Here is a 12,188-nt window from a genome sequence, read left to right as displayed (position 1 = left end):
CTCCTCTTGTTGAGCTTGTGAGACTCGATAAGGAGGTTTGTTAGGTGGTGAGCTTCCTAGAAGGAGCTCAATGCGATGGTCATCATCCCGTGTTGGAGGTAAGTCCATAGGGATATCATCGATGAACACATCTTGGAATCCTTTTAGAAAATTAGACAAGTCTAACTCTTCTTGACTCCTACCATTTACATTTGATAAAACATTAGTATCTTTTGGAGACTCTTTGACAAAAATCATGTACGCAGAAACTGAGCTCTTCATTGACTTATCAAAAGCAAAAGGATTTACAAGTGGAATAGTGTGACCACCCTCACTAGCATCTATATACATGTTCTTTCCCCTGTAGGTGAAGTAGATTCTCCTTTCAGGGAACTTCATGTTGGCAGCCATGCGATCAAACCATGGCGCCCCTAGGATAGCATCCTTTTGTTGGAGAGAAGAGATAGAAAAGTCTTCTTTGTCGACATAGCTTTGGACATGAAGCCTCAACTTCCCAATCAAGGGAGTAACGGAGGCTTGCTGTCCCTTGAAAGCTACGTCTAGTTCCTCACTTATCATAACTCTTGTTGCTAGCATACATAATAGCATAGTAATGAAGAAGAAGGAGATGGCAAGCTTAAGCATTGAAGCATGGCTCTTGGTTGGATTTGCACTCCATAGCCAAGAGTGTTGGTGTAGGCTCTCAACCTCTACTTGCTTGGAGAAGGAGAGGGAGCTCTTGCACTTTGTATAGCACACAATGAGAGTGTTTGTGAGTGTGTGTGGGTGAGTATACCCCCTAAGCAACCCCCTAGCTTTCTTGGGTCGACCCCCTCTTGTAGCTCATGCTTGAAGCTCATTGGACCCCTCCAGGCCTAGCCAATCATAAGCAGAGGCATTACAAGCAACAAGGGTAGCCTTGAGAAAAGTGTCCCCCTTTCCCCTTTGAGAAAGAGGGCTAGATAAATGCAAAATCAATTAATTAAATCTCCTAAATTATCATTGGATCCCTTGGGTGGCCAACCAATAGGCTTCAGGCACACCATGAGGAGAAACTTGACAAGTGTCCCTTTTGCTTTCTTTGTACCATGCATGCCTTGTGTGAGTGTGTAGGTGTTCTCTCTCATCTCCCCTCATGTAGGGCTCGCCCCCTCCTTGTATAGGGATTGAATATTTTACTTTTTGACACCTCAAACCTGGATAGGATGAAGAAAGGGATGAGTATGATATAGTTGAAGATTAGATCGTCCAAAGTTGTCCTCTTTGTGGACCTTGGAGATCCGATGGACAAAGAGCTCAAGGCATCACCAAAGTGTTTACGTTCACAAAGGTATACAATACACTTTTTTTTTTGGAGAACACCAAAGAGCATGAGTAGTATGATCGAGTTTATTTTACTACTCGTTTGTATTAATGGCATTTTGGAAGCTAGTCACCTTCAACATGGAAGAACACCAAAGAGCATGAGTAGTATGATCAAGATTATTTTACTACTTGTTTGCATTACTGGCATCTTGGAAACTAGTCATCTTCAACATTGGAGGTGTCTATTGAAAGATACAATCCTCTTATGGATTTGAGAGGAGCATGCCATATCTCGGCCATGCATCTATATGCCTTTTTTTATCTCAAGCATGCAAGCACACACAATGAAGATGCAAATAAATTGATAATCACACCATCCTTTAGGATTCAGATGCACAAATCACCTTTTATTACACATATGGAAAAAACTACATGCCATTCATGTCTCCTATTACGCAAAACCCAAATGACAACTCTTGTGCCTAGTTCAGAGTAGTCATTCATTACATGAGTATACTATGACTTTCTTTTTTACTTTAAAATTGCACTTCATCTTGAGCTAAGCATGGCTAATTAGGAAAAAGTAGGATGCGTGGCGGATCAAACATTACAATGTTGCAAGGCCACCCAGCATTCTGCCATGCAAATTTGCTTCTTGAAACAGCATCTTGGTCACACAAACAAAGCTCCCAACTCTTCTGCATGTGTAATTCTAAATTTGCCAAAGATAATTTGGTTCTTCTTCAACTCAAATTTGAACAGATCGAATTTTGCGTCACATATCGATATAATCAATATCAACACACAGAAAAATGCATAGATGGCACAACTTAAGAGGAAACTCAAAATGGGCATAAACTTATTTTTCTTGACCAAAATCAGTCAGTTCAGCTTGAAACTTGCTTGACTAAAATGCTCATACAAAAGAATGAGAATCCAAAGTAAGATGACACAAGAAATGAGTGTATGTCCAAGGTAAAGGCCATATTCAAATCACTACCTTCAAAAACTAAAACTTTAAAAGAGGTTCTGTACCATGAACCAATACATTTTGTTCACAACTTGTTTGATAGTTTTCAGATCAACCATGGGGTCTCTATAGACCGGCGAAAATCACCAATTTTTAACATTGTGCACTAAGTTTTTGGCCTTTCCATGTGTTTAAGCTCTAGTCTTTTCTTATTGAAATTGCCTGATTTACAATATGACCTCTGAAATATCTTTATATAAAGCTTTACAGAAGATTAGAGTGCCTTGCATCAGATTGAAGTAATTGACGGGGCAATTTTTTGCTACAGCACAATCAAGTACAGATAAGAAATGCCAAACACCAGATTGCAGGCAAAAATTTGCATTACAAATGGTACAATTGCTATTGATTCCTAGTCGAGAAGGTTCTTGCTTTAAACCGTAGAGGGGCATGCCCATGAGTTGATTTAAATGCAAAAGGCATGCCCAATAGTGATATACACAAGGTGTAGTGAGGAGCCGATAGTCCATCCCAGAAGAATGTGGGACTTAACCTAGACGACGAGACCAACTTTGTGGAAATTTGTTTATTTACAACTGACATAGAGAGGATCCAGAAAACATTCTCTCCAACAGTCCCCCTTCAAAACCTCACCCTTGATTTGGAGGCTACTGCCATCGTTGATTGATCGTGACCTTAAGGAAGAAGTCGCTGCTAAAGTTGATGTCCCCCTTCGAACAGTAGAACAGTGTCAACCATGCCTGTTCAAACCATTTGCCTTCTTCACTTTTGAGTGCTCGAACATCCATTGATGTACGATATCCCAGCACAAACCTAAGTTTTTCTTTCATCTAATTGTAACGTGTGATCAAAAGCCCACCTCCCAAGATCCACATTCTGAAAAGTTTTGCAAGCACCCAGAAAAGAATGCAACATCACAACATTTGAACCATTTCCTATTGCATCCACTAGTGACACAGCCCTGTCGAACTGACCTGACCGGCAAATAGTATCGAGAATGCTACAAATGTGCTCAGGACTCGACACAATGCCATAGTCCTTGCTCATGGCTTCCAAGTAGGTCTCACTTTTGCAGAGAGAACCTTGACGATTGCATGCACTGAGAACAATAGTAAAAGTCACAGAGCCTGGCCTCAATCCTTGATCTAGCATTTGATCATAAACCGACAAAGCATTCTCTGTTTCTCCCACCTGTGTATATCCTGCAATAAGGGAGTTCCATGACACAATATCTTGAGTATGCAGCATGTCAAATACTTCATGTGCTTGTGCAAGAAATCCACATTTGGAATATGAAAAAACTAGTGCATTCCCTACCAAATTGCTTTCAAATAGACCCCTTCGATAAATCTCAGAATGTAAATCTTGGACCATATCTATGGCTCCTATACTGCCGCATACTTTCAAAAGAATAACCAGTGTGACATCATTTGGATACACACCTTTACGTTGCATGTGTTTGAAACAATCGAGTGCTTTGTCTGTATAGCCATGCTGAGCAAATCTTGCAATCAATGAAGTCCAAGAGACGACATTCTGATTTGCAATCTTGTCAAAGACTTCTTGAGCTTTGTCGAACATACCACATGCAGCATACATGTCCACCAATGCATTGCCAAGAATAGCATCTCCTTCAAGCAGTCCATCACTTTCAATCCGACACTGTAATTCTTCACCCTTATCCGCACTTCTTATACTGGCACAAGCTTTCAGACAGAATATAAATGTGACAGAATTTGGGGAGACACCCTCAAGTTGCATGTGGTCATAACAAACAAGGGCCGTCTCACCATGCCCATGTTCAGAGTATCCTGCAAGTAGTGATGTCCATGAGACAACATTCCGTACAGAAAGCTTATCGAACACTTGATGTGCATAAGCAACTGCATTACACTTGATGTACATATCAACCAGTGCATTTCCAAGAACAGCATTCTTTTTCAACAAGCCCATTCTCTCTATTTGACAATGAATCTTTTTTCCCAGCCTTATGGCCCCCGCACTTCCACAAGCTTTCAAGCTGCAAATAAACGTAATGGCATTTGGAAAGATACCCTCCAATTGCATTTGTTCAAAGAACTTCAGAGCCTCTTCCCCATGCCCATGCTCGGCATAACCCTCAATGAGTGTTGTCCATGATACAACATCTTGATGTCTGAGCCTGTTAAACACTTCTACACTCTTGTCCATTGCACCACATTTTGCGTAAGTGTCGACTAACACGGTGCCTACAACGCCATCTTTCTTCAAGATTCCTGATCTCTCCATTTGTAGATGTAACTGCTGAATCTTCCCGATCGCTTTTAACTTGCAGCATGCTTTTAAGCTACAAATAAATGTGACTGCATCAGGGGAAATTCCCGCACTCTGCATCTGATCAAAGCGCATCAGTGCCTCCTTGCTCAGGCCATGTTCAGTGTATCCTGCGATTAGAGCAGTCCATGTGATTACATCCTTCTGAGGGAGTCTGTCAAAAACCTGTTGTGCCATTGATAATGAGCCACATGTGGCATATATATCAACCAGCATTGTTCCAACAGTGATGTCACTTTCTAACAGCCCCAATCTTTCACAAAGAATTTGTATCTTCTCCGCTTTGTCCGCGAGTTTTAGGCTGCGACAAGCCCTGAGACTGCAGCAAAGAATCACCCTATCCGGATGTACACCCTCATGTTGCATGGTCTCAAAACATTTCAGTGCCTCCTCAGCACGGCCCTGATCAATGTATCCTGCAATAAGTGGTGTCCAGGAGACAACATTCCGAGTGGGAAGCTTTTCCAGCACTGAATGAGCTTCTGCAAGAGACCCGCATTTCGAATACATGTCAATCACAGTATTTGCTATCCAAAGATCTCGGCCAAGTAAGCCCAACTTGGCAACCTTGGCATGCAATTGAGCACCTGTATGTAGATCTTTCTGTTTCGTGCACTCCTTCAGCAAAGCCACAATATTATCCTTGCGAACAAGTAGAGCCTCATTCTTTGCCATTTTCTGATACAAAACAATAGCACAATTTTAGCTTCTCAGACTTGATGTAGCCTGAAACAATGGAAATCCAAGATAAATGAATGTGATGGACCAACCTGTCAAAAAACTTGACGGGCAGAGTCCATAAGTCCCTTCTCAGCCAGCATGTGCACAAGGTGGTTTCCTAGTGATATATCAGAATCAACGTGCGGAAAGGAGTATACCTCCAGTGCCAGCTGTTGATTTTTTGCCATCCTACATGTCTGCAGGAGGTGAGCACATCTGCAAGGATTCAGGGGAGACTCTTTTTTCAAAAGCCTCTTCTATGCCAAGCCTTTCACAATATTGGAGTTCGTGCAGGCGTCATACACATTGTTCCGTCATGATTGACACAATTCTGAAACCGCATGAGGCTGACCCACACCAGCATCATCCTCTGCTTTAAGGAACATTGTGGTTTTAACTGTAAGATGAATGGTTCCTCTGCGTTAAATCTGTGCGTGGTCAAAATTTGCAGCTGCTTTCTCAGCTCGTGAAATATCAAAGCAATAGTTGCTGTCCCCAGTTGCAAAGACAGCAGCTTGCTTTCCTGCCTCGGTAGGAAACCTGTTGCCATGTCATGGTAACAGAACAACTTCTGAAGGTCTTCCTTTTCCAAAACTGCTCTGGGCTGCATTGCCTCCATCTGCTCCGTCCAATCTTCTGAACAGACCCTAGCGTCGTCTTCCCACGACCTGGGCTTGTCTACACAGAAGCATATCAAGCGGCGCCCTGACATAGCTAATCAAGAGAGCAAAGCAAGGAGGATGCACGTACCTCAGGTCTATTCAGCGAATCCCTCAATGCGTAATTCTTCGTTCTTCTTTCAGCTGCCCATGATTGCATCATCATGCATCACACCATGTCACGAGCCTTCACCTACGCCATGCGAACAGGTTGGCCTAAGGTTGAGAACAAACTTTCACGTTCCAATTTTCCATGGACATGGCCTAGTTGCGGAATGTGAGCTTCGCCCGCCCACCCTCACAACTAGCTTACACGGGGTCTTAAGTGAAGGGCGAGCGGTGGGATCAAGGGCAGGGAAGCCAAGCGCGAAGGGAGAGGAGATATCTGCGCTCCACGTCAGCATAAAAAGTAAACGCGGACAAAATTGATAAACACAGACAGGCCTGGTGATGTGACGTGGCTGGGTGGCGTGGCAAGGCTGAGCTGGACAAAAATTTGGATTTGCGTTGGGCGTGGGGTGCATGATGGGGGGGAAGGAAAGGTGTCCTTGGCCATGCAAAGGCATGCAAGAGGCTCTACATGCAAATCTGAGGGAGCGGGTCTTGTCGGCACGATTGCTGAGCGATTGCCAATGGGGTATTGCGCACAAGGAGGGCCTTGTAAATCCGGCATATCCTTTTTGTGGAGGGGGTAGGTGAGCAATAGGAAGTGTGGGGTGCTGGAGAAACCCAATGGCGCCAACAAGGGAAAAAACACAGCGTTTCGGTAAGAAAGGGGCCAGGAGCGGGCATGGTGTTGAGCAGGCATTCCCAGTTGGGGAGGCTACAGGGACGGCCACGCCCCCAAAAACTATCCGAAGTAGCCCCCGTCTGAGACCAAGGCAGATCATAGACCTGAACGCCAACCCTTTTAAAGAAGTCCAACCCCAAACGCCTGCTTCTACCAATCCACGACCTAGGAAGAAGTTGGAGAAGGCATTTGATTGGGATGAGGAGAAGGATGAGAAGATGCCAGCACAACCCATGTCCTACCACAAAAAGGCAACAGAGGCTGCAGTTGCAAAAAGGAAAGGCAAACAGCTCCTTGATGAGGAGGTATGTCATGACAACGGCAAGGCCGGACTAGACAAGGGCAAGGCCGGGCTACGCAGTGTGGAAAGGAAGTCCAACTAGGGCAAAGGGCTAGGAGCCATGCTATATAGTGAGGGGTTGGGAGGTGGACTCCTAGGTTCTAGTTCCCCTTGTCTAACATTGGTATCAAGAGCAAGGTTCCTTTTTTGGGAAAGGCATAGCCGTGGAGGAGGGGAGCCACACAATTTTGCATGCTTTTTTGCATGTCAGGGTCAAGGGGGCGTGAAGCTCACCCCCTGTGAGGAGGACGACAAGCCCGAAGGCGTGGGCAACAACCCTTGCCAGAAGAAGCTGCCTGTCGGGCGACTTGCACCAAGCTACGCCCTTGCGGGCTCTACGGCATCACGCCGGCGTGGGAACCAACTCCTGTAGAGTAGGCGGAGACGAGCATCATACGAGGCGGGGGCAGCTTTCCTCTACCCATTCGCGCTGTCTGCAGGAGGCAGCCATAGCCGGTGAGCAACTCGAATTTCACACCCAACGGGCGCCCAACCCCATTGGGGGTTAGTGGCCAAGTTTTTTTTCAATAACTAGGGGACGGTACCCACAGTGGGTACCCCCCCCCCCCCTCCCTCTTGTGAAGCTTCGGTGAAGCTCGGCATCCCGACACGGCCGGCAAGTACATACACCACACACATTCTCTGTGTATTATCTGCAGAAAATCAAAGATTTCATAAAGCATCTCAAGGGGAGTTCAAAGTGACGTTATTTCTCAAAATCGATTATGGTTGAAAGCAATTCTACCCATACTCAATTCGGCTACAAGGGATTAAGGAATTCCCTACACGGCCGACATTTCGGATCGATTTTGACTTGGACAATATCGATTTCGACGAGATTAGCAAGGCTAATTAACCTTTGCAGTACTCTCAATATCAGGTATTTTTCTTTACGACTGTCGGCGAAGTTAGCATGACTAATCACCGACCTCTGCTACGAGTTTCTGTGTTTGATACGGCTACGAGCCTTTCTGCAATCCAAGGTATTGTTTTCTATTTTGTTCGCACAACACGTCTTTGCCATGAACGCAGAAATTGATGATCAACACATGTTTGACTTTGAATACTTGGAGTCTGCTTCACTTGTCGATGCCCGGGGTCGAATACTCTCACGAAGGGTACCCACGTGGCAACCGGAATGCATGATGCATACCCAGGCAGTCTATCTTTCTCTCCGTGAGTATGTACACCTCCTCCTCAGAGCGTGTTTGATATTCTGGAGGATGATAGTGACTTGCCAGATGCCAGGGAGTTTGTCACTCGACAGGACTGGCAAACTTTTGATGCCCGGTTTCGCAAGCTAGCTGTATGGGTCCAAATATTGGCCACGCAAGTGGAAAATCTCACACGATTAATTTACAATATGCTACCAGGATCAACTTCTCACTTGCTGGAAACCCAAGTAGTTCTCTACCCACCAGTTATGACCAAAGAGGTCGAACATGCACAAGATAATTCAGTGGTAGGAACAGATCTGGTCGTGACCAACGTGGTCAGGAAGCGACTATCACAATCCGACTTTCGACGTGCAAAAAGTCAAAAATTATGCTTTATTTGCTTAGGAACGCATCAAAAAAAGCAGTGTCCACAACGTAAGCATGATGCATTTGTCATAATAATCAATATCTAATTCTCCTAAATGATTTTCTCATATTAAACTGATCATTTAATGTGGGGAAGTGCCAAGGGAGAAAAAGCTAGAATATTGGTTAAGCTAGCAGACCGGCCACAATAGGGATCCAAAGGAGGGAAAATAGGGATCCAAAGGGGGGGCCATCTGCAAAAGAGCCATGTGAAACAATGGGCCAAAAAGACCCTAAGGTTCAGCCCATTAAGACTTCCAAAATGCTAAGGTTCCAAAATTCAAAGGTTGTGTCCAAAGGTCAACCCTAGGGAAAATTGGATGCTTAGTGTGTGCCCTAAAAGTCTTTGCACATCCCTACATGGGAGGGGGCGAGCCCCAAAGGTAGGAGATGAGAGAGAAAGCCACACACACACACACAGGCTCCCTTTACACAAAGGGAATGAGGGACACATGTCAGCTCCCTAGGCCAGATGCCCACAAGGTGTGCCCATTCCTATTGGAAGACCCTTGAAGTGGACCAATGAGAATTAAGCTAGAGTAAATCTAGTTTAATTAATTTAAAAACATTTAATAAAAGAAACCAATGAGAATTAAGTCTCCTAAAAGACTATTGGGCAGTCTCCCAAGGGGTCCAATGAGCATTCAGGAGCCCCATGGCTTGCCTGATTCCTATTGGCCAGGAGGCAAAGGGGTCCAATGAGAGTTTAGTTTAATTATTTAATTACCTAAAGCTCTCACAAAAGGGGAAAGGGGGACACATGTCAGAAGGCTATCACTTATGCTGCTTAATTCCTATTGGCTTGACCTGGGGAGGTCCAATGAGGCAAAAGCCAGACCTAATTAGCAGCTAGGGCTCGCCCAAGAGAGAGAGGGGGCTGATTTTTGCTTGGCATTGACACACACACTCTCACACTTGACCATGTGTGAAGGGGAAATACTCTATCTCCTCCCAAGCTTTAATGGAGAGCTCATCACCTACTCCAAGCTTGTGAGATAGAAGCCTACATCAACACTCTCTTGGCATGTGGATGCAAATCCAACCAAGAGCCAAGCTTCAATGCATGCTCATCTTCTCTACCAAGCTAATTACTAAGCTAAGCTATGCTAATATGAGTGATTATGTGAGGAGATGTACATCTTTCTCGTAAGATACTTCTTTTTCTTCTCAATCTACTCTCATACCCTGCTAGCTCTCACCATCTTCGAAGGTGTGTGAGGTCTTGGGTCTGAGAACGGGGATAATTCAAGTTGTGTTTGATTAAGTGTTTTGCTTGGTGTATGAAGCTTCCATCTTCATTGCACTAGCTAGTCTTGAAGGAACACAAAGAATTGTATTGTACAATGTCTCTCTTGATGGGAGAAACCATAATACAAAGCCTTTTGGAGGGGGGACCGGCTCCATGCAAATCCGGTCCTCAACTGTTGTCAATAGCTTAATTTCTCTCTCTTTTGAAAGTATTGTCGATGCTATCTAACTAGGTGTTATGCTTTTTGTTGCTCTCTCCACCCAAGCACTCTTGTAATTCTCATTAGGAATCTATTCTAATGAAATGCCCACTATGTTCATGCTAATTTCCGCTACACATAAGATTATAGGCCATTAAATGTTACATTGGTATCAGAGCTCAAGGTTTCTCTTTTCTTGCTCAAGAAGGGAGGTCCTCAAGCTAGCTACAAATGGTTGGTATTATTAATTGCCTGTGAGTAAGTAGAATAGGGATTTTTCAGCCTTGCAGTGCGCCTGCCTTTGTGCAGTTAACGGGGCATCACCGTCGAGAGCTATGGTCTTAATAGTGGAGTCCTACGGGGCTTGCCTACGGCTTAACCACTATTGAGCTATTAGAAGCTTGACAGGAGCCGGTGTTGTTTTGGTGTCGAAAGACCCTCTCTTCTATTCCTTGCAATTAATGGTATTCGAGCCGCGGGTACAGTAGCTTGAGTGCTTTTTCTAAAGGGGTAAAGAGGAGTAGCAACTAGGGCTTGAAGTGCCAAAGTACACCTAAAAAGTTTACACCTAAAAGTTGTTAGAATGGCTGACAATAGTAAAGAGAGTGAAATTAATGTTGATAACTTTGATTTTGCTCATGAGCAAGCTACTAATGATGCTTCAATGCTTGTTAACTATCTTGTTTCTAGGCTTCAACAAGCCATGGGCAATCCATCTCTCCAAAGTGAAGTGCAACGGCAGCTCCGTGCTCACGGGATTCTCCAAGCTCATCACCATGACGAGAGAACACCTAGGAAGCCTCCTTGTGAGACTACCAAAAGAGGTCTCTCTCCGATTCGGGAAGAAGAAGAGAATCCATATGAAGGGCTCAAGAACTTACTTCTTGATGATGCATCTCCTTCCCAAAGGAGAACTCAAGAGCCTCCACCGAAGGAACGAGAAAGAAGCGAGTCTCCCGCCACCTCGGCGGAGATGGCTCCACGAAGACGGCGGGCTAAACGCTCTCCATCACCACCAAAGCGGAGAAGACCATCACACTCTTCTCCACGCCATAATTCAAAGAGGGATGATAAAAAGCAAGAGAAGAAAAAGGCGAGAAAGAGGACACCCTCTTCTCCATCTTCTTCATCCTCTTCCTCTTATGAAAGCTATGGTGAAGACGACAAAGATCAAGACAAGAAAAAGGCGAGAAAGAGGTCACCCTCTTCTCCACCTTCTTCAAATTCTTCATCTTCTGAAGAAAGTGATGGTGCAACTTTTGAACCATCAAAAAGAAGAGGCCATAGGAAATCCTATGCCGCATGGAAGAGGTCGTCCAAGCTGAAGAAATTCAAAGAGGGAGGGAAGAGCATCTCTTTCCTTACCTATGATGGCACCTTTGGTGCTACAGACAAAGTTTTGGCCTTTATCCAGCAATTCGATGCGGCGTTTGGAGATGAGGGCTTCACGGAGTCCTCTAAGCTACGCCATGTAGCTATGCACTTTCAAAAGTCCGCCAGACAATGGTGGTCTAGCCTACGAGCCAACGGTGAAGCTCCACGAACATGGAAGGCTTTAAGAGCTTCCATTATGAAGCAGTTTTTGGCCACCGATGCCAAAGACAAAGTACTCACCGAATGGCGAAGCTTAAAGCTCTCTCCCAATGAATCCATCCACAAATATGTAGACAAGTTTTGGGACCTACAACTCAAAGCCACTGTCTTCAAAAAGTTGGATTTTGGAGAGCAAAAGCAACAATTTTGTGCGGGCTTAACCGAAGAAATGGCGGAGTATGTCAACTCCCAAAGGCCACGTACCATATCGGCGGTAATACACCATACTATGGTGGCCTCGCGAATCAATTTCCAAACGGGGGGTAAAAGAAATAATAAGCCCCCGGAAAACAAGGGTTCCAATGAGCCTAAGGGGAAGGACAATGTCCAAAAGTCTCCTAAGGGCAATTCCAACAAAGCTAAAGAGAAGGGAGTTTACAAAGGAAAGAATAAACTCTCTCCTGAAGAGCTTGAGCGTTATCGTAAAGATAACCGGTGTTTCAAGTGCGGCGAACAAGGGCATGCGT

General features: G+C 44.7%; 2 pseudogenes across 1 annotated transcript; one reads left to right on the top strand and one right to left on the bottom strand.

The window, feature by feature from the left end:
• Positions 1-3,086: 3,086 nt before the first annotated feature.
• Positions 3,087-5,780, bottom strand: LOC147416570 (pentatricopeptide repeat-containing protein At3g09040, mitochondrial-like; annotated as a pseudogene). The gene is made up of 2 exons (XR_015187498.1): positions 5,359-5,780; positions 3,087-5,266 (listed from the first exon to the last, which is right to left on the bottom strand). The product of XR_015187498.1 is annotated as a pentatricopeptide repeat-containing protein At3g09040, mitochondrial-like (transcript).
• Positions 5,781-6,531: 751 nt separating this feature from the next.
• LOC147416569 (uncharacterized) lies at positions 6,532-7,093 on the top strand (annotated as a pseudogene).
• The last annotated feature ends 5,095 nt before the right edge of the window (positions 7,094-12,188 follow it).

The sequence above is a fragment of the Adiantum capillus-veneris genome, unplaced genomic scaffold (assembly GCF_014529385.1).
Source record: "Adiantum capillus-veneris isolate H3 unplaced genomic scaffold, ASM1452938v2 Hic_scaffold_809, whole genome shotgun sequence".
Lineage (NCBI taxonomy): Eukaryota > Viridiplantae > Streptophyta > Polypodiopsida > Polypodiales > Pteridaceae > Adiantum > Adiantum capillus-veneris.
The sequence above is the reverse complement of the archived record's forward strand: the minus strand, read 5'-3'. Positions and strand labels throughout refer to the sequence as shown.